Source organism: Marmota monax, unplaced genomic scaffold, assembly GCF_021218885.2.
Source record: "Marmota monax isolate L192 unplaced genomic scaffold, Marmota_monax_Labrador192_F-V1.1 WCK01_AAM20220418_F8-fsc00030, whole genome shotgun sequence".
Lineage (NCBI taxonomy): Eukaryota > Metazoa > Chordata > Mammalia > Rodentia > Sciuridae > Marmota > Marmota monax.
Window position 1 is genome coordinate 2,702,564 of NW_026691988.1, and position 22,014 is coordinate 2,724,577.

The following is a 22,014-nucleotide window of genomic DNA, read 5'->3' on the forward strand; positions in this document are numbered from 1 at the left end:
CAGGTGATGTAGGCAGGAAATCAGTCCCAGGGCAACATGAACTGTATACTAATGCAGCATTTCTTAAATCTAATACACAAACAAATCTGAATCCTTTGGGGGATGTTGTTGAGTTTCCAGGTATGGTTCATTAGGGTTGGGCTTGGGCCTGAGATCCTGCTATTCATTGCTTCCTAGTGATGTCAGTGTGGCTGATCCTTCATCACACTTTGAGAACCAGGCACTAATGAAGTGAGACTGGTTCAGCACCAAGGACAGTGAAATGGGTGGGGCACCACTACCATCTTATACTTCTATTTCAGTCAAGTCTTTATTGTCTGTGGTAGACTCATACTAAAACACACTATCAGAATATTTTTTAAAAGTACCTCTTGGATGGCTATCAGCCACGCGGTGAACTTTCCATTTGTATAAATACAAATCTGTCTGGAGGAAATAACTAGGGTTTTTAAAGAGAGAGTATGCTGAGTATGCCCTTTCTAGCATGTTTCTTTTTCTCAGATACTGGGGATTGAATCCAGGGAGCTTTACCACTGAGCTACATCAACAGCCCTTTTTATTTTTATTTTGCTACAGGATTTCACTATGTTGCTGAGGCTGGCTTCAAACTGGTGAACCTCCTGCCTCAGCCTCCTGAGTAGCTGGAATCACAATTATGGGCCACCATGCCTAGTTCCCTTCTAGCATTTTTAACAGGTATGCTGACAGTGCCCCTTAGGCAGAAGGAATCTTATCAGGTTTATTATCTCATCAGGAAGTTAATACAGAATTTATAAAATATTTAAGTAGCCGCATCAGTCTTAACATTATAAGGCATCTATTTGAGAGGGATTAGCAGTCTCAGTTGCACATTTGATGAACAGAAAAAGAATTAGCAACAGCTTTCTCCTGCTACATCTACTACATTATTAGCCAATTATACATAATCAAAAAGAAAAAAATATGACAAACTGCTATTCCAAATCACAGTGAAATAAAATTATCTTAACTTATTTTAAAATGCATTTCCAATACCCTTTTATCTTTATTGTATTCCTTCTACATATTTTCTTATTTCAAGAATAAAATCAGAAAAATAATTTTCTGTTTTGCCTTTATTCTTCTTTGTCCCCTACTTTAAAACAGCAACCACGGCTGCCAGCAGAGGAACCTCAGGGGCTTTAAAACTATCAGTCTATTTCACAGCAGGAGCAAAGTAATTCAGATAAAAGTCAAGCAAACAATTCCAATTATTTCCCCTATTGAAGACATTTTTATTTTCTGGTTGAGGACCCCTTCTCAAATTTGGGGATACTATGGAATATATTTGTTGCAAAAAGTGGGTATAATTTCACACACAATTTCTAACAGGCTTTCTTTTAGCCTTGTTATCTGATCTACTTAAGAATACTCATTTTCATTCCAATGTATGTTTCCACATTTCATTAAAATTCTATTTCCATCCATTAGAAAACATTTATAATGTACCAAATTTTCGAATGTTGATCTTCATAGTTTGACATTTTTTCCTCAAGATAATGAATCTTTCTTTCTTGACCATACCATTAAAACAAATTTGGGGAGTGTGTGTGTGTGTGTGTGTGTGTGTGTGTAATTAAATGTGTTGAGGATCTATGTAATAGATGAGAAGAATCTTAATATTATAAATTATTTTAATAAATTTCTCAATAATATTTAAAAATAGGTAATTTGCTTCTACTTAAGAAATAGGAAATATTAGGTTCAAAGTCTTTATTTTAGGTGGTTAAACTTGAATGATAGGGAGGATCACCATCTTTCCACCATACAGTTTTCTAAGATAGATTTGTTCTAGTGGAAGCTTATACATCTCAGGTAGATACAGAAAACAACATCAACAACAAAAACACATTATGTGTGAAGTACAGTGCTGCTTTGATGGTAAGAGAAAGGAAATAGTTGATTCTCATCTATTATTTCAAAGGTGGGTGTAGAACTAAAATTTAAAATCCATTACTGGCATATTACACTCACTGGGCTCTTTTCAGATGGAAAAATATTGGCCATTAGCAAAGATAAAATAATTTACCTGAGCTTACATTGAGCACTCAACTCTATAAAAGTATATCTTGGGAGTTGCTTGGACTACTGTAAGTGTAGATAATCCTCAATTTATATGACATTTTATCTCAATCTTCACTGAGACTAATGGTCATCATTTTTAAAGAAATTTAAGTAATTTCCTTTTGGTTCTCTTACTTAGTCCATCTTTCTTCTTTTTCTATTTTTGGTTGAATCACTGAAATCTAAGTTTAGAAACGAGAAATCACTACCACTGGGCATAAGAATATGCTTATTTCTTTTTTCATGGTCCTCCTCAGTCTCTTTTTGAGGAATGCTAAGCCACTCAATGCCTAAAATGGCTCCATGGCCATGGTAAGTGTTTCACTGCGTGTTTCAAAGAGGGTGTCAAAAGGACTTTTCTGCACACTATGAGCCTATTATTCATTAAACTAGTGAGAGTTACCAGGAAGTGTCCATTCTTAGGATCTTTGTGGAGAAATGTGGCTTCGGGTACTACTTTATAAAATGCAGTGGCAGCAGCTAGTAGGAAAGCCCAGTGGACTCATGTGCCTTTAGAGGGGTTTCTTGACAAATGTATAAGAAAACCTAAGAGCGTTGAGCAGGTGGCTCTGGGCAAAATAGTACTGGATGCACATGGACTAAGACTAAAACTACAGATGGGTTAGAGAGGTGACTCATTTCTCCACCCCACCCCAATTCTTTGGTCCCCTCCTTCTTTTGATATAAGGGATTGAACCCTGGGAACTCAATCCCTCAGCCATATCCCCAATTCTTTTTATTTTATATTTTGAGTCAGGGTCTCATTAAGTTGCCCTTTCTTTTTAAAAAATATTTCAGCTGTGAGATTTCTACTCAAAAGTAATCTGCAAATTATTTTAGTCAAAGCAAAATTTTACCCCAATAAGCCCATTTCTTTTTTAAATATTTATTTATTTATTTTAGTTGTAGTCGGACACAATACCTTTATTTCACTTTTTTATGTGGTGCTGAGGATCGAACCCAGGGTCCTGCATGTGCGAGGCGAGCGTTCTACCGCTGAGCCACAACCCCAGCCCCCCCAATAAGTCCATTTCTACAGTCTTTCTTCATTGCCGTGTCTAATTTCCAAGATTTTCTTTTAATGTGGAAATTTTTGTATGGAAGACCGCCCCCTCTCCATACATTTTCTACCCCGGAAATAGACTTTTCTCAAAAGTGATATCAGCAGACACATACTGAAATACACAAATAGACAGCAACAGAATAACATATTTCCTTCCAGTTTATCACTTAAAAACATCCAGGAACACACAGATTTACCATATCACTACCGCAGGGGGCTGGTGTGCTTTGCATACGCCAGTGTGTTGGTTGGAATATTCAGTAATTCAGAATTATACGAGAAACTTATTGAATTGACCTTCATGTATACAGTCATCACTCTATCTCTGCTGAATTGGGGGTAACTATTGTATTATTTGAGGAATAGGGCACAGTTTCCACTCAATGAGACAAGGAGGAGGGGCAAAGTCAGTCCGACATTGACTGTGACATTTGGAGTTTAACTTCAGCATTGTTTATTGGAGCCCTGAGTGACTTAATCCGCCTCAGTCCTAGCTCTGACCCCTTCAAGCCCTGGACCCTCGTTCCCTAAACTGCTCTCCCCAGGGCTGGGCACTGTGGGCAGTTCTCGCCATGGGTCTGGTTCGGTTCTGTTCTCAGCAGCACTCGCGCAGCCGCCAGGGGGACCCCGACCCGCCAAGGTGGCATCTGATAAGAAAGCATCCGAGGGGCGTGGAACCCAGGGTCCTGAGGCGCCGGCTCCAAGAAAATCCCCAAATCGGCCGGGGCTCCCCCAGTGCAGTAGGGAACCGCAGGACCGGGATCTCTGACTTTGGAACCCGGGTCCGGCTGCAGCCAGAGGCGAGTGGGTGTGTCCGTTTCCGCCCTCTGGCCTTCAGCCCTGCAAAGGGCGCCTGAAAGCGGTACTTTGTTCTGGAAGATGGATTTTGTCGGAGGCTGATCTGGGCTCTAGAAGTGCAACTTTGCGACTTGGGGGCACAACGGCGAGACTGGGGGTCCTGAAAGGGAAGGAGTGGATTCTGTCTGCATTCTCCAGGAAGAGGGGGCCGGCGGGGCCGGAGGAGTTCCCACGGGTCGTGGGTGGCAACGCGATTGACACCACACCGGTCCCGAGCGCGCGGCGACGCTCCTGGAAGCCCGCCCCGCACCCCTCCCCCAGTTCTCCCCTTCGAGGTTTCGGGATTGAGATCTGGGGCTGGGATCCGTCAGGAGCCTAGCAGAAAACTTTCCCTCCCAGACCCAGATACCTTTTGTCTTTGTTGGAAGCGGCGGCAACGCCTGAGCAGTGGTCCCTTGCCCCTGCCTCGCTCGTTGCCCTCGGTGCCCGTGCCTTCGGTGCCCGTGCCCTCGGAGGGCAGGAACGCTTGGGCTCTGCGCGCCCGATGGCGGCGGCCAGCGACCCCGCAGCCCCGGACGGGCACAAGCAGCGGCGCGCCCCCAGGTCCGAGGCCTCCAGCGTCACCCAGGCGCGGGGGTAGGAGCGCCTGCACTCCCTCCGCCCGCCCCCTCGCCTGACTCATCCGCCCCCGGTGACCGCGCCGCGTCCGCTGCCCGAGCCCCGCCAGGATGGGTAGGGAGACCGCGGCTGCTAGTGGCTGCCAGGATTCCTGCTGACGCCCCCGACCCCGCCGCCTCCTTTTCTGCCTCCGGAGGCACCCGCCGTCGGGACAGCTCGCGGAGCGAAAACCAAGAGGTCACTGGACACCGAAGCTCTGCGCTCACGACAGGTGAGGGGGCAGGAAAGAGTGCTTCTGGGCGTGGGGAGGTAGGTGGGCAAGCCCTGTGGCTGAAAAGGCACGCTTCTTCAGCCTCCTCTCCTCCCCTCCGCCCCAGCCTCCAGAGTTAGGATAAACACTGACGCCTGAAGTTTGGGAAATAAACCAAGTCCGACATCCGTTCTGGACTCCTAAGTCCCCAGAGCGCAAGAAAAGCCTCACGGGGCAGCCTCTGAAAACCCGGAGTCCTGGTGTGCCTGGCCAGGTTTCTCCAAGCTACACCCTCCTTTGTTTCGGTTCCAGGGAGTCAGCATTCTCTGTAAAGATGTTCATGTCGTTAATATATGGCAGAACAAAGTATGGGCAGGGGTTCCTAAAGCAGTATCTCTGTGTGGTTGTACCTACATAGGCAAAAATGGAGAGGTGAAAGCAATTATTTGCAAAATTCAGCATTACTGATTTTTTTCCCTGTAAAGTCTGTCCTTAAGAGAAAAGGTTTGCAAGATTCGCTTCATTAATCATTCTTTTGGGATAATTAATTGTTCAAGCCAACACTTCACATTGTGTGGGCGCAATCGCTCTGTTAGTATTTGCTGCACTTTGATTTAGAGAAGTGTGTGTGTGTGTGTGTGTGTGTGTGTGTGTAATAATGATAGTTCATTGTTCAGTAGCAGGCATTGGTAATGTCAGAAAGAAAGACAGGTGCATATATGTGTGTGTATACACACACACACACATATATTAATTGGAATCTGCTCCTCTACACCTTAGTGTGGTGTACTTAAAATGTTGGTATTACCTTGTCATTTCTTCTGAAAACGTTCAGAAGTAGTTGTGGATAACATTTCAGAAATCTACAGATATTGTTTGTTAGTAAGTATATTTAACTTTTTGGTTTTGCAGTCAAACCAAGTTCCTAAGTTCACTTTCTGTACTATTTTTTGCATAAATGTTAACAATGCCTGTGAGTGCTGTTTTCTTTAATGGTTTGTCATTTTTTTGCATTGTGAAAACACATAAAATGTCCTTCAGTTTGTTATTCAGGTGCTGATACTAGAAAATAATACCATTTTGTGAAAAGTAGGCTAAATTTTGAAACTTTTAAAACTTTGCTTCATTTTTCCACTACTGTTTACCCATACCAAGCATCTGATAGTAAGTAGTTTCATGCTTTTCGACAACTCAAGTGAGAAATAGGAGTTCTTCTAAACAGAAAATAATGCTTCTGTTAAGTGGAAACTATAGTTCAATATTTTAGCAATTTTATGTTATGGGTGTCTTACTTTTAAAAATGTATAATGAAGTGAGAAGAATTTTTCATTCTTTTAATTAGAGATTTATAGCTGTATATAGTAATGGGGTTCATCCTGACAAACTCATGTGTGCATGGAAATTCTTTTTAGTTCATGATTCCCCTCTCCCTTTTCCTCCAGTCCTTCCAAGTCCTGCTATATAGCTTAAAATCATGAGATAATTTAGTTATAATTTGTATTTTTGGTTGTATAATTATCTTCATTATCTTTGTATCTAGTCTGGGAAAGCCTTCACTAAAGAGGAAATTGATATGTAGAAAGTCTCTGTATGCAATTTTCAAGCAGTTGGGACAGAGAAGGCTTTACCTGTTGCTTCTGATGCAGGTCTAGGTAAGTGCAGAGTATCCAAAATATACCCGAAATCAGAAAGATTTAAAAGATCAGGCAGGATCACCGTAAAAGGGGGTGGGTGCACTTGTCATTTCAATTTGGAAGAATTTTTAGAGAAGTTTTGAATGCTTCAAGAGTTACATGGCTATATTTGGACTTGTTTAGTTTCAGGGTTTTGACAATAGCTCATTGGACAGAGAAAGATGACTACTAACATATAAGGTAAATGAATTTCAATTGATTGGTTAAACTGTCTCATTCCCAGGGGAAATCTTAGCACAAGTAAAAAAGAAATTCATATTTTACTTATAGAAACTGATAAGAACAAAGATAAAAGCAAAAAATCACCTTTTTGTATCTTAAGCAAAAAAGATAATATTAAGTCCTCATAGCAAGTAATACATTTTCACATTATTTATCAAACAATGCAAAATTTAAAAGAGGATACAGTTTAAAAATAAATTTCGTGAACTGTTACTCACTCTAAATGGGAGACAGCGTGCGGAGTTTTTGTTAAGCAAAATATATTGGGAAAAAGAACTTGTGTAGTGACAGAAAAATAAACCTGCAATGAGATCGACCTTTCATTTTACTGAGGAATATATGGTTTGCAGATTTATTAAGTTTATCCACTTGTTTCTGTACTTAAAATATTTTTTGTTTGCTGAGATCTGAAATGTGCCCCAGCACTCAGAAAACATCAAAGAGGCTTTGCTGGAGTGCCATGCTAGCTAATAGACACTCTGATGGTAGGTTCTGGGCTGGTGGTGATGGGTATGGTCAATATGCCACAGATTACCTAGCAGAACAAGGGTGTCTGTGAGCACCAGGGAGCTGCTGCAGACCAGGGAACAGTATGGTGTTTTGCAAAGGGCAAGGAATGGGGAGCTGTCATCTTGACTGAGCTACTGATTACATGTCCCAGTAAAAGTTCCTTGACCTTTGTGAAAGAATAAGTACTTTGGACTGGTGACCTTTACATTCTTTTAAAATACTGCATGATGAATTCTGATGGAATTAAAGGCAGGGAGAAATCAGAATGTGTGTGGGGGGTGTGACTTTACAGTTGGAGGGAGGCAAGTTGGAGGATGTGCTGGTTGGAAGGCATGGATAATGGCTGTGATGATAGGTAATAAAGGCGATCTAGCCTAAGGCATCTGGCCCATCATTTATTATCTGAGTTGACAATACAGAATAAAATAATAAATACCAATTTTCACTTGGTACTTGATGGTTTTTGATGAATCTTTACAAATAATGGCAATTGATTTTCATTGCAACCCTCAGAGGTAATTAGAGCAGAAAGGTGACAAAACCAAGACTAGTACTGCAAAGCACGTTTGCATCAGTATGAGCCATTGCCTTTCTGCAGGGTTTATAGAGATAGCAGAAGCTAATGCACACTTTAGAAACCCTGAGTAAACAGGAGAGAAAGATAAGGTTGGTGTCAGATTTCTGTGGAGGTTGAATTTCTGAGTCAAAATTTAGCTTACATTCTCAAAGACAAGAATCTCCAATTATGAGACTAAGATGCCCAGAAGGACCTTGAGTTCACAGTTATGTTCATTCTGATTGCTCCAATTTTTGCTTCCCCCCACTTCATTTCCTTCCCCTTTCCCAGCAGATTTCTGGGAATATGACTATCACAGAGTGATTGATAAGATTGGTTCAAGAGCTTTGAGTACCACTGGAAAAAGTAAATATCCATAACTTCAATAAAGGTGAAGATTCTTGTGTTAATTAGTGGGGAGTGTTCTAGTAGCAAGTTGTGCTTTGGAAACTTTGTCCCCAAAGGTGAGATTATGCAGAAAACATAATAGTGTAGCCAGTTGTGGATCCATACATTCCCTCTGCAGTACCTTCTCACTCTGTTGCACCAGTTGCACCAAGAGTCCCCCCTACCACCACACTACCCTGTGTTTTTGTGGGAGGGAATTGGTCAGGATTTATTTAATTATGTGCACAAAGAAACTACATCTAACTAGGTTAAACAAAAAGGGATTTATTGACAGACATGAATGGAAAGTCCAAAAGTGGATCTTGTTTTAGTCTCAGCTGGAACCAGAGATTCACATGTCTTGTGAGGGTTATTTCTTCCCTTTCTCATTTCTTAGCTCCACTTCTCTCTGGATCGACCCTCTTTATATGTATAGAGAAAGATCACTGTTGGAAGTTACAATACTCCACTCTTGGGTTGGGGTCCATAAGAAAGAAAGATCCTGTCTCTTCCAGGTTCTGTTTGTGTGACTCTTTTGGAAGGATTCTGAGTGGCCTTGCTTTGTAGTTATGGCATCAGTCTCTATGTCCAGCAGAGATTTGCTTCTGTGATAATCTCAGACTAGATCTTGTGCCCAACTTTGTGTATATGTGGTTCTGGTGGTAGCCAGATTGGGAGGAGGAGGCTGGTCCATGAGGGACAATTCTATTGAGATCACATAGAAATGTGATTCTCTCAAGAAAATGATGCTGCCAATTAAAAGTAACATGTCTCTTACTGTTGATAATTTCTCTTCTTACACAAAGATGTGGAGTTTGCCCTTGGAGGCAACTCAGGTACCCAAAGCTGTTCAAGTTCCAATAGTGGGACCTTCCTCCTAACCAAGGTGATATTCAGCAATGAAATAATTCCCTCCTGCCTAGGCGTGTTAAAAGAAGTGTGATTTCCAGAATAATATTGAACAAGGAGTCCCCAATTTATCCATATCTGTGTACTATTAGCAAATCCCTGTGCTTTATTTCCAGCCTAGGGATTTCATTTTCAGAAACTGTACATCTGGTCATTATGAGATTGAGGACCTTTGCTTTGGGCATTGTAGACCAGGGAAAACTCAAACATGGAAGTGATGTGATGAATCCAGAAATATTATTTATGCAATTCATTGGGTTTGTTGGAGATGGGCTAAGGGGGAGCAGCTGGCACAACTTAGGGTTTGTACTTAAGATAAGATATTGTGTCCCTACTTAGAATATTGATGAAAACTGTGTGTGAGCAGCATTATGAATTTCTGGTGAGGTTATAAGTCAGGATGAAGAAGTATCTGTGTTAATAGAAACATTTGTGGAATGAAATGGGTCAGAAGGGACCAGACCAGGAAGACAGGCTGGGCCAGTAGGTGAAATGGTTGTGCATGGTGGTAGATAGGTTAACATCAACTAGATTGTGTAGAAAGGCAGCCAGTGGTCACTCTGAGTCCTAGAGGCACGTGTAGAACTGACTTTTATTGAGGACCTACCTGGTATGGCAGATCCTGTGTTGTATGCTTTGAACTCATTGTATTATTTAAACTTCATAACATCCCTCTAAAGTAAGAAAATTAAAATTTAGGGGAGGTAGGTGTGTACTCAAGATTATGTTATTATTAAGTAGTCAAATCTGGAATTCAAAACCTGGAATTTTGATGCCATACCCTGGTATGTAACCACTATGGAATACCATCTCTCAAACCCACTGTATCCAAACTAGATAATGGACTCAAAAAGCCTTTTGTTGTGCAAATCAGGCTACCAGAGTACAGGGCAGACATAAGTCGTAGAATACAGGTTATTAGAGTGAAAGTGCAGAGTGTCCATGTTCAGAGAAAAGATGGACAAGGGTGCCAAGGTAAAACCTTAGCAAAGAATATCACATAGATTCTTGGTTTGGGGGTTGGGGTATAGCAAGGAAAGGGATTGGGGGCAGTATCAGGAAGTTGAGCAGGTGGGCAGATCAATAGAACAACTGACTTTTGATTGTTGATCTGAGAACAGGAGCTCTGCCATCTACTCTGGCTTTAAATGTCCTTCCTGGGATAAGTCAATAAGAATGTGGAATGTGCAGCTTCTCTGAGGGAGACTGGATTCTATTCGTTATCAGGCACTGTGAAAAAGAAGAGCTAACATATGTAAAGCATCTACCATATGCTTTAGATATATGAGCTCACTAAACCTTCATTACAGTCCTGGAAAGGTAAATATCATGCCCCCTCCCCTTTTTGAGCAAGGAAATGAAGGCTCAGAGAGATTAACTTGCTTGCCTGAGTTCCTGGAGCCAGATCAGAATGTAAAAGAGCTGCCACAGAATCCATGGTCTATCTGAATCTAGAATTCATCCTGAATCGTCAGGGTGGCATCCTAGTCCTAGCAGGGCAAGGTCAATTTCAAGTCTGAGTGTAGCAATGGGGAAATCAGCAGGGGTATCTGGTTGTGAAAGAAAGCAGTGATCTAAGTGTTAAGACCTGTGAGTGCAAGATGAGAGAAGACCATCTGAAGAGACTTGTCCAGCAGGATTGCACTCAGCTTTGGCAGAAACTTAATGATCTAGTAGGCTTTTGCCCGTCCATACAGGATCTCTATCATTATGCAGGGTAGACACGTCAGCAAGTCAGATGTTTGGAAAGCTTAATTTTAGTCACCGACTTCAGTTTAAAAGGAACTTCTGCCAACTGCTATGGCCTGAAGTTACCTTGATACTTATACTTTGTCCTGAAATATGAAAGATAAGAAGGAGGTGGGGAGGAGGGAGAGACCAGCACGTGCTGAATGCAGTAGGTATGTGGGACACACTTAAGTTTCAAAGGTATATGTATCTGAAGCTGCTCTAAATGAAAAGGTTTACTGATGGAATATGAACCACATGTCATGCACCAACAAATGCAAAGGGAAGTTTGTATATGCTCAGATGTACAATCAAATATGCAGAAGACTGTTTTTGTTCCCATTGGATTGTGAGATCTTTGAGATCAGGGATTCTGTCTTATAAATTAATAATTCAAGAATTGAATGACACACACACAAGCACATGTGCATGTGCAAAAGAAGAAGGGTAATGAGAATGTCTATGACAATAGATGTATTTGTGAGAATCTTACAGCCTATTTGAGGAAGTAAGACAACCATGCATAAAACTTAATGTAACGGAAAAAATATAATTTTAGAGTTGAAAGAATCAGAGAGCAACCAGGAGTACAGTGTCAGCTAGTGTGGTAAAATACAAAATTAATAGCAGCAGCTGAACATAAGTGTTATAGTGCCCTTCTAACATGCAGAAGCCAACTGGAGGTGAGTGCTGATGAATATGCATGGGCAGAGAGGGGGAGAGAGCATTCTGGGCAGGACTAAGAACTTATCGCCCTCCACCCTGAGACCAGCAGAAACTCACCTGTTGAGCACCTGCATGATACTTCTTACAGAGAGGGAGAATGTACTGTGTCTCAGCAGGAGAGAGTAGAAATTTCTGGTAGGATTTGGGCTTGTGTTGGGTGATTTGGGAGAGGGCATTGCTCTGGATTGAAGCAGTTAATCCTATGACTCTGTATCTTAATATAGCTGATACAGAGGGAGGCAAGACTAGAGGGGCTCCTGATGGAGGGGGTAAAGCAGCAGTAGTCACTCACGATAACCTGAATGGGGGATGTTTGGCCCTTCTGGGGTTCAGATAATATTCATGTTTTTGTTCTCATTGGATTGTGAGATCCTTGAGATCAGGGATTCTGTTTTATAATTTAATAACTTAAGAATTGAATCTCATAATCTAATAAGAGAGCCAGATGTAAACAAATGATTGCAATACCGTGAGTAAAGCTGGTAGAGATGAAAAGAATTTTGGAGTCTGATGAAACAAAAACAATGCAAGCTCTTCTGGAAACAGTGAACTAATAACAGAGGTGCTGAAAAGAAAATATTTTTCTTTTGGGAATCAGCATTTTGGGCTGAAATGTGGGATGAATCCAAAGAATTTCAGTATTTTCTCTAAGCTGATGTTGGCAGAGGAGAGACACAAATTTTGGCTCCCTTGGCAACGTGAGTCAGATTGGCTCAGTGAACATATATGTGCAAGTATTTGTAATATATTAGCATTGCTGAAGAGATGGCATTATTTATAATCATAAAAGCAATACACACTTCCCATAAAAACTTTGAAAAATATATTAAATATTAAAAATCCAGGGAGAAAATTTACCTATAATTCTATGACCCAAAGGTACTCCTAACATTTTGGCATTTCTTCTTCCTAATTTTTAATGATTTTTTTTTTCACAGTTGGTATTACAACTTGCTCTGTTAGCTTAACCTTGTGTCCTAAACTTCTAGGCAACTTTATTAATGTTGTAGAGTATTGGATTGTGTGTGTGTGTGTGTGTGTGTGTGTGTGTGTGTGAGAAAGAGAGAGAGAGAGAGAGAAAGAGAGAGAGATAATTTATCAACTGTTTCCTTAAAAATGGACCTTTAGACTATTTAGAAATATTTGGTATATAAATGACACTTTGATGAAATTTTTGTCCCAATTTCAGGTTACTTTTTTTATGGGGGGATAAAGATTACACATTTACCTGTATACTATTTTATGAATTTTATCAGATTATTTCTTTAAGCAAGATCCATGGAAAGGTAATTCTTGGGCTTAAGGACATGAATGTTTCCAAACTTAAGATACTCAATGCCAAGTTGATTTTCAGAAAAAGTGAAATTGGGATTGACAGAATATGGAAATACCCCTCCCTCACCAGGCCCTCACTAGATTGATTTTTACTTATTTGTTGTTTTTGAATAGAAAAGTTACCATATCAAAATGAATACTAGTTTATGCTAACTGATGATTGTGTCTCTTTGTTACCCAGAACTCTCTTTTAGAATGTAGATTGGTACATTCCAAAATACAATGAGCCACTCACTTCAGTTTTCAAATTTATTTAGAAGTATTCCTGAGCATGCAGAGAGGGGCCATTACAGAAAGAAAATTAAGTTATGAATGATATTTTTTTTGAAAGCCAACTCTATGTGCCTCCTGTGAGGGGACTCCTCAGGTCATAGTGTGGAATGACTTGGAGTAGAGGGACTGGGAGACCATGGTCCCATGTTGCAGAGCCCAGGCTTCCAACAGCCCTGCCTCTATAGCCTTGGTGCTGAGGTCCTGGGGTCATGGAGTGATCTGACTGTAACCTGACTTGTGCTCATGGCCCTGGAGTGTCCCCTGTCTCTGTAACACAAGTGAGGACAAGTCCCTATTGGTTTTGTTCCTGGTTCAATCCCCATTGGTAACCCAGGCCCAGGTTGTGCTGGGAAGTAGAATATAAAGATAACTTGAGATTTTCTCCTAGAGAACTTCTGCTCAGTTGGTCACTGAGACTGCAAAACAAAACAAAACAAAAAGATGCCAAGTTTTGAACTTGGGATGTGATTGCTTTCCAAAGAAAAGTGAACCACATCATGGTGTTGAGTTTTCATACAGATGAATTGATTTATTTCACAAGAAGGAGGAATTTGGATTATCCTTAAACTTCTGTAGGGTTTTCATTATCTCATTGCATGCGACTACAATGGAACTTTTAAACTTACTGCAGGATCACTTTGGGTGACAATTTCAACTTTTCTGTCATTACCATATTTCTACAAAAATCATTCACAATTCACAATTCTGAAATAAAAAATATTTTTGTTTTCTTTTAAAAGTTTAAGAAAAATATTACAACATCATTTTCTTTTATCAATCTCAGTCAATAATTTTGGATAAAATTATTTTTATTCATTTGCTCAGCAAATAGTTGCTTAGGAAGATGATGCTGCAGATGCTGTTAAATTATACTTATGACCCACTTTGTCAAGTAGGAGACACCTCTTACACAGTGAAAATGTAGAACACTGTGTGAGAAAGCATGTCCTATATATTTATTGTTTGCTTACTGATATGTGAATTTCTGATAATATGCATAAAATAGCGAACTCAAGCTTGGTAGGAAGTTTGTTAATTAACAAATGATTCAATAAATATTGTGCGCTGGCAGTTGGGGATTGGGTGATGATCCGAGTAAAAGTGTGCATTCTAGATGGGGAAGATGAATAGTAAACACATAAACAAGCAAAGCAGATGGTCAGAGAAGACCTCTGGGGCATTTGAGCTGAGACCTGAGAGGCAATAAGGAGCCCACCTCACACATTTGAACAGGGAGGGATTAGGGTGGACTGTACACAGTGCCCTGGGAGCCATTAGAAGGCCGGGCTTTTGGAGCATGATGTTTGAAGCCATGTGTTAAAATAGAGGTTGAAGTCAAGAATAAAGTGATATCTTAATATGATTGTGGATATTACGGATGGGAGATATGTAGATATGCTCAAGATGTGCCATATATCACTCTTTGGCTGAAGACAATTCATGTTTAGTATGCCCACCTTCAAAGGAGTTTTAGTATAAACAAAACATTAAATATAAATATATAAATATTAATAAATGACAAACATACTTAATATAAATGAATTTAAGTAAATATAAATTTCAATGAATATGCATAGCTTAGTAAGTCCACTAGAATGCTTTTTGTGATGTGAAGCTTATAATTTTAAACTGTGCTTATCATAGTGACTTCTGTATTTTATGCATTTGGCAAACATTTTCTGAATTAATTATATAAAATATTTTATGTTGTGATGGGGAAAGAAAATCCTAGTATATAAAATTGCATTTAAGGCACAGGATTTTTTTTTATAACAAGACCAACTCTTTCTTAGGAAAAAAAAAATAGTATGTTAACTATACTTTGAATATTAATAGTAATTTAAAATTATATTCAAATGTTGAAAGATTAAATATTGAAAATAAAAATATAATACAATACAAATATAATCATCTTCCCACATACCTTTTGTTCTCCCCGTGTAGGTAGAAATCTCCACAAAGTCCACATTTTAGGTAAAAGTTTCATTAGCATCATGTGGTTATATCATACCTTACTTGACTTGTGCAAGTTCCTTATGTATTTTGTGAGTCTCTCAAGCCTGGAACTGACCTCTGTTCAGAAGATTTCTGCCAACACTGGCACAATGGAATATAAGATGATAATAGCACATAATCAGTGAGTCTTATTAATGAAAATTTAGCTCACTCTTTTTCAGGAGATCTGTTTCACAATATACTGGTTGAGTCATCAGATGCTCATTGAGAGCATTCTAAGTGCCTGCCACTGTGTTTGGTGCTAGAGCCTAACAGACTTCTCTCAAGGACTCATGGGCTAGAGAGCCACTGGGTAAGACTAGGTACTTTCTGCAAGAGTCTGAAAATAAGATGATACAGGGGACTCCCTGAGTCTAAATTTGGAGAAGAGGTGTGATAGTCAGTGCAATTGTCAAGTAGTTCACAGATGCCTTAATTTTGGAATTTGGCTAAATGATTTTAAAAGGCAGGTTATAAAGAAGACAGATGAAAACCTCAGCACATGCCATCCATCTCCAGGTAACGAGGCCACCTGTGCCCTTATTCTCATGTCTACAGATACTGCCCTGGGGATTCCCTGTTCTCCTCCACAGCTGCCAGAGACTCGCCTGCTCATTTGGCAGGAGACCCAGCTGCTGGCTTGTTTGGCAGGCCCCAGGGATTCACCCCTACCTGCAGCCTCATCAACGCAGCCCGCCCTTCTTCCGTTTCCTGAATGCAGGACTGCATCTTGGCTCTCCTGCCTTGGCGTACAACAACCTAAGTTGCTCCTCCAAGTCCTCATTGGCTCCACCTTGTCCTGAGTTTCAAAGCCTCCTGCAACTTTGGGTTGGAAGAATCTTAACCCTGCTTCCTCTTGGTCATTATTATTATCTCCCTTTATTCATTTTGTAAATATTTTCTGAGTACTTACCATGTACTCTTTTAGTCCCTGGAAATGTCAGAGGAAACAACAAATTTCCTGTCTTTCTGACCCTTACATCCCAGTTAGAGAAGACAGATAGTATACATATTATTTGTTGTGACGATAAGAAGAAAAGTAAAGCAGGACTCAAGGACAGAAAGCAATTGGGATGGGGATTGCGAGGCATGGACAAAGAAGAGCCCTCTCATAAGGTCGGACATGGAGCTGAGACCTGAATGAAGTGAGGGAGGAAATCATCAGACTGACTCAGGAATGTGCCAGGCAGGGAAAGCAGGAAGTGCCAAGACCCTGAGGAGGCCAACTGTGAGGTGGTCATGAGCTTGGAATGCTTGAATAGCCAGTGTGATTAGAACAGTGTAAGGACTTACAGAGAGAACTGGGGCTATGAGGGAACTTTGGACTTTACTCTGAGTAACCTGGGAAGCTTTTGCTGAAATTCTAACCTACAGTGTGGGCTTCACTGGGCCTCATCCTCACATTCAGAATTAGTCACAGGAAGAAACACGCAGTGAGCAAGAGCCCAGGTGCCTGTACCTATCAGCAGTAGGCCCTGCTTGATGGGCCTGAACTCAAACCCAATGTTCTTAGACATCATGTGTTCAAATGAAAGTGACCTTGATAAAAACCTCAAAGCAAGAACAGCCCAGAGGATTCCATAGCCAAATGGGAGATGTTTTGCTTCAGAGGCAAACAAAACTTGGTTGTGGGTTGAAAATGGTATGCATTCACAGAATCAGAATGTGAGGGCCGGGAAGGGAATTTTTCAGACAAGAGTGAAAAATCTGAGGTCCAGGGAAGCAGTTCACTTTTTCTAAAGTCCGCTTACCAAGTCCAGTACAAGATTAAACTCCAGGCCTTTCTCCTCCCAGTTATGTCTCTCGAGGAATGTAGGTGATAGACGCGTGCTGAGGAAAAGCAAAGTTGTGAAATTTGGATTGAGATGAGCTACTTAATAAGAACTGGGCTTTCGGGATTAGAGACCTTGAGAATTCCCAAAAAGCTCCATTAAATCCAGTATTCATTTGGTCTCAGGTACTCGTGAAGACCTGCCATGTTTCCAGGTACTAATTGTGCACGGGAATTTGGAATTTGGTGGCCCTGGAGTTTATAATCTGGGAGTGAGGAGGTCAGAAAAAAATTATAACACCATCAATAATGATGTAATTGTACATGTGATTAGTGCTACAAAGATGGCTGAAGAATGCTCTCCAGCAAACATCTAAGATGGGACTAGAGACAAGAGAGGAGCTAGTTTGGAAAAGATAAGAGCCAGAGGAAAAGTCCTATGCAGGAAGGTTAGGGGAGGAGGAGTTTGGTATATTTGAGAAACAGAAAGACAGTCCTATTGCTGGATTGCAATGAGAGGAGGACAGAGGGTAGAAGGAGGGTAGGTTTCCATCATGTAATGCTGTGAGAACCAGTAACATCTGATGCTTGATCCTAAGAGAAGCATAAGGCTTTTTAAAAGGAAGACTGGTACTGATATAAGGTGAGATTGAGCACTTTGGTGAATTTGTGGTGGGAGTTGGGGGAGGCAAGACTGCATGAGGGAAGAGATAACAGGGCCTGATGCTAGGTGGTGGCCATGATGTTGGAGTGACATGGCCAGAGTCACAAGAGAGGTTTTGAAGGCAGCATCAGCAGGCCCTGTTAACTGATAGCCCACGGGAAATTGTGGTCCCCAAGGCTCCAAGATTTGAGCATGAGCAAGTAGATGGATGGCAGTAGCATTTACACAGATGAGGAAGCCTTTTTTCCTGTGCTTGGTGAATGAGTTCAGTTTTGTACACATTGGGTTTGAGATGCCTGGGAGACATCTCTGAGGAAAAGATAAGTTGATGCTTGGTCAGATGGGTTAGGAGCTCAGATAAGACAATTGGAATGGAGACATAAATTGGAGTCATTAGTATCACATTGACAATTATGATACAGAGAGAAACAAGGAAGGTGGCTTAGGAACAGGCATGGGGGCTTTCCACATTTCAGGGAGTCTAAAGAAATGTACTTAAGAAGTAGCAGCCCTGAAGATGGGAGGAAAGCCAGGGGTGATGTCCTTGATGGAGGGCACATGATATGAGCGATCAAGCTTTGTTTGTGCCTGGTCTTTCCTGAGCCCTTTTTGAAGATTTGGGTTCATCTTTGTTTCTCCAACTTAATACATCAATGTAATCCTAATGTAGTATAGCCTTCAAACTTTGGGATGAAATGAGATTAAAAATTACTGAAAATCTGTTTTTGATGTTCACAGCTGTTGATACTATTAGGACAGAATAGATGCAGGAGTCATACTTTCATATTGGTTATATAGCACATCTGAAGGTCAATTTCATTATCATGCCAATTGCGGCTCCACTGCTGCCTTCCAATCTAATAGGTCTTGGTATTTTTTAAAGCATTTGCAAGTTTATTACTAGTTTGCATACTGTTTCATGTTTTTTTAAATCATGAATAGAAGCTTCAGCTTTCTAGAGTATTTATTTTGCAGGACAGTATAGGGGGAAGTTTCTTATTTAAAAGAGAAAGGTTTGAACAGCTAACAGAAACTCTGAGGATTACCCTAGTAGCTTTTATTTTGAATGTATTTGAGTTCATTAAAATTGAAAAGAAACCTGTTATTGGAGGTTAAGTTTAACCTCTCCATTTGGGAACCCTCTCAGCCCATTCCATATGTGATAGTGGATCCTGAGGGAGCCTCACATCCTTGTTCTTATTTTTCTGCAGGAAAAGACACAGTGCAGAGTCATTGGTAAAACAGAAAACTAATGTGCAAAAACTGAAAATCAGCCTTGTGAACATTGTCAAATTAGAAGTGATTAACTACATTTACTGTACATTTTCTCTAATCTTTTAATATAGTCTTTTCATTTTTCAAAGTATTTTTTTCATAATATTAAAAGGCTAAAGGCTGGGGGTATAGCTCAGGGGTAGAGCATTTGCCTAGTTGCACAAGGCCCTGGATTCCAACCCAGCACCACAGACACACATACACACACACACACACACACTCACAAACATACATAAATATTAATATTCATAAGTCACCTGATTTATAAATGAAGTTATAAAAACACTTAGTAGTCCTTACGATGTTCCTAATTGTCTCTTAAGTTATGATTTAAAAGTAAAAAATAGAAACTGTCTTGGCCTCTGTGTCTTTGGGGCAGTAGCACCATGCTGCTCGGGGCCTGTTGAATAAGAAGCCTTCAGTCAGTCCTTCAGCACCTTTTCTTCTTACAGAAATATTTATAAGGGAAACTCACCAGTGGGCTTATCTGTCCTGTTGTAAGGGTTCACACGTTATGTAAGACCTTCATCAGAAATGTGTCATAAGAAGTAGTGTCAGTTAGCATGTGCTGTTAAGTACAGCAAGATCTATCCTTTTGCTTGCCCTCAACAACAACAACAAAGTTTTTTTCCCCTAAATCCTTGCCTTCAGACAAACCATCTTTGAAGATGACTCTTGAAGAAAGGGGGTAGAGCTGTTTTCCTGTTCAGAGAGGACTCTGTGTGGACATTGACTTCCCCTTGGACACAGTGGAGGAAGGATGGTGATCAGCCTTGAGTCACTGTGCTGGAGACTCCACTAACTTTTCTCCAAGTGCAGAGCTATGAGAATATCATCCATCTTTCTGTGGCAATCACAGAATATTGAAGGACAGTCCCAAAGCTGCCTTGTGTCCTGCCAGACAAACATAAGAATTTGATATTAAGCCTGAAAAAAGGGAGACAACCTTATTTTTTTCCCTGTAATTTCACCGCTAACCATACTGCCCAGGGTCCTCTCTGAATAGAATCTCATCCTTGATCTGTCACTTCGTCTTCCATTCACTCAGGAACCCACCACTACCTGGCTACCTGCCTGGAGTGGTTCTTCTTCAAAGATAGTTGTACAGATATATAATCAACTTTTGATTATCTGGGTTCCTTATGACTTAAGAGAGGTTTTCTTTCTTTCTTTATTTTTTTTTAAGAGATCCATTGCCTTTACAGTATTGAGGTATGTTCCTGTTATCCCTAGTTTTTCTAGAGTTTTGAACATAAAGGGATGCTGTACTTTGTCGAATGCTTTTTCCGCATCTATCGAGATGATCATATGGTTCTTATTTTTAAGTTTATTGATGTGGTGAATAACATTTATTGATTTCCGTATATTGAACCAGCCTTGCATCCCAGGGATGAATCCTACTTGATCATGGTGCACAATTTTTTTGATATGTTTTTGTATCCGATTCGCCAGAATTTTATTGAGGATTTTTGCATCTAGGTTCATTAGAGATATTGGTCTGAAGTTTTCTTTCTTTGAAGTGTCTTTGTCTGGTTTAGGTATCAGGGTGATGTTGGCCTCGTAGAATGAATTTGGAAGTTCTCCCTCTTTTTCTATTTCCTGAAGTAGCTTGAAAAGTATTGGTATTAGTTCCTCTTTAAAGGTTTTGTAAAATTCAGCTGTATACCCATCCGGTCCTGGGCTTTTCTTAGTTGGTAGTCTTTTGATGGTTTCTTCTATTTCCTCAATTGATATTGGTCTGTTTAGGTTGTCTATATCCTCCTGACTCAATCTGGGCAGATCATATGACTTCAGAAATTTATCGATGCCTTCACTATCTTCTAATTTATTGGAGTATAAGGATTCAAAATAATTTTTGATTATCTTCTGTATTTCTGAAGTGTCTGTTGTGATATTGCCTTTTTCATCCCGTATGCTAGTAATTTGAGTTCTCTCTCTTCTTCTCTTCGCTAGCATCGCTAAGGGTCTGTCGATTTTGTTTATTTTTTCAAAGAACCAACTTTTAGTTTTGTCAATTTTTTCAATTGTTTCTTTTGTTTCGATTTCATTAATTTCAGCTCTGATTTTAATTATTTCTTGCCTTCTACTTCTTTTGCTGTTGTTTTGCTCTTCTTTTTCTAGGATTTTGAGATGAAGCATGAGATCATTTATTTGTTGGTTTTTTCTTTTTTTAAGGAATGAACTCCAAGCAATGAATTTTCCTCTTAGAACTGCTTTCAATGTGTCCCACAGATTCCGATATGTTGTGTCTGTGTTTTCATTAATCTCTAAGAATTTTTTAATTTCCTCCTTGATGTCTTCTATAACCCATTGATCATTCAGTAACCTATTGTTCATTCTCCAAGTGATGTATGCTTTTTCCTTCCTTCTTTTATCGTTGATTTTCAGTTTCATTCCATTATGGTCAGATAGGATGCATGGTATTATCTCTACTCCTTTATATTGTCTAAGCGTTGCCCTGTGACATAATATATGATCTATTTTTGAGAAGGATCCATGTGCTGCTGAGAAAAAAGTGTAACTGCTTGATGTTGGGTGGTATATTCTATATATGTCAATTAAGTCTAGGTTATTAATGGTGTTATTGAGTTCTATAGTTTCCTTATTCAACTTTTGTTTGGAAGATCTGTCCAGTGGCGAGAGAGGTGTGTTGAAGTCTCCCATGATTATTGTATGGTGGTCTATTAGACTCTTGAACTTGAGAAGAGTTTGTTTGATGAACATAGCTGCACCATTGTTTGGGGCATATATATTTATGATTGTTATGTCTTGTTGGTGTATGGTGGCTAGCATCATTCTGAATGGAGAAAAATTGAAGGCATTCCCTCTAAAATCTGGAACAAGACAGGGATGCCCTCTCTCACCACTTCTGTTCAACATAGTTCTCGAAACACTGGCCAGAGCAATTAGACAGACGAAAGAAATTAAAGGCATCAAAATAGGAAAAGAAGAACTTAAATTATCACTATTTGCAGATGATATGATTCTATACCTAGCAGACCCAAAAGGCTCTACAAAGAAACTATTAGAGCTAATAAATGAATTCAGCAAAGTGGCAGGATATAAAATCAACACGCATAAATCAAAGGCATTCCTGTATATCAGCGACAAATCCTCTGAAATGGAAATGAGGACAACCACTCCATTCACAATATCTT

The 22,014-nt window shown here is 40.1% G+C and overlaps 1 protein-coding gene and 1 long non-coding RNA gene across 2 annotated transcripts in view; one reads left to right on the forward strand and one right to left on the reverse strand.

Annotated features, from left to right (window-relative positions):
- Window positions 1-725: 725 nt before the first annotated feature.
- Window positions 726-4,589, reverse strand: LOC131424392 (uncharacterized). Its single transcript, XR_009227298.1, has 2 exons — window positions 4,353-4,589; window positions 726-4,103 (listed from the first exon to the last, which is right to left on the reverse strand). It is a non-coding gene; the product is annotated as an uncharacterized LOC131424392 (long non-coding RNA).
- Window positions 3,777-22,014, forward strand: part of Tmem200a (transmembrane protein 200A) — a 78,875-nt gene continuing 60,637 nt past the window's right edge. Inside the window, exon 1 of the mRNA XM_046449334.2 lies at window positions 3,777-4,832. The gene's annotated coding sequence lies outside the window, so the exon portion shown is untranslated. The remainder of the gene's footprint in view (window positions 4,833-22,014) is intronic.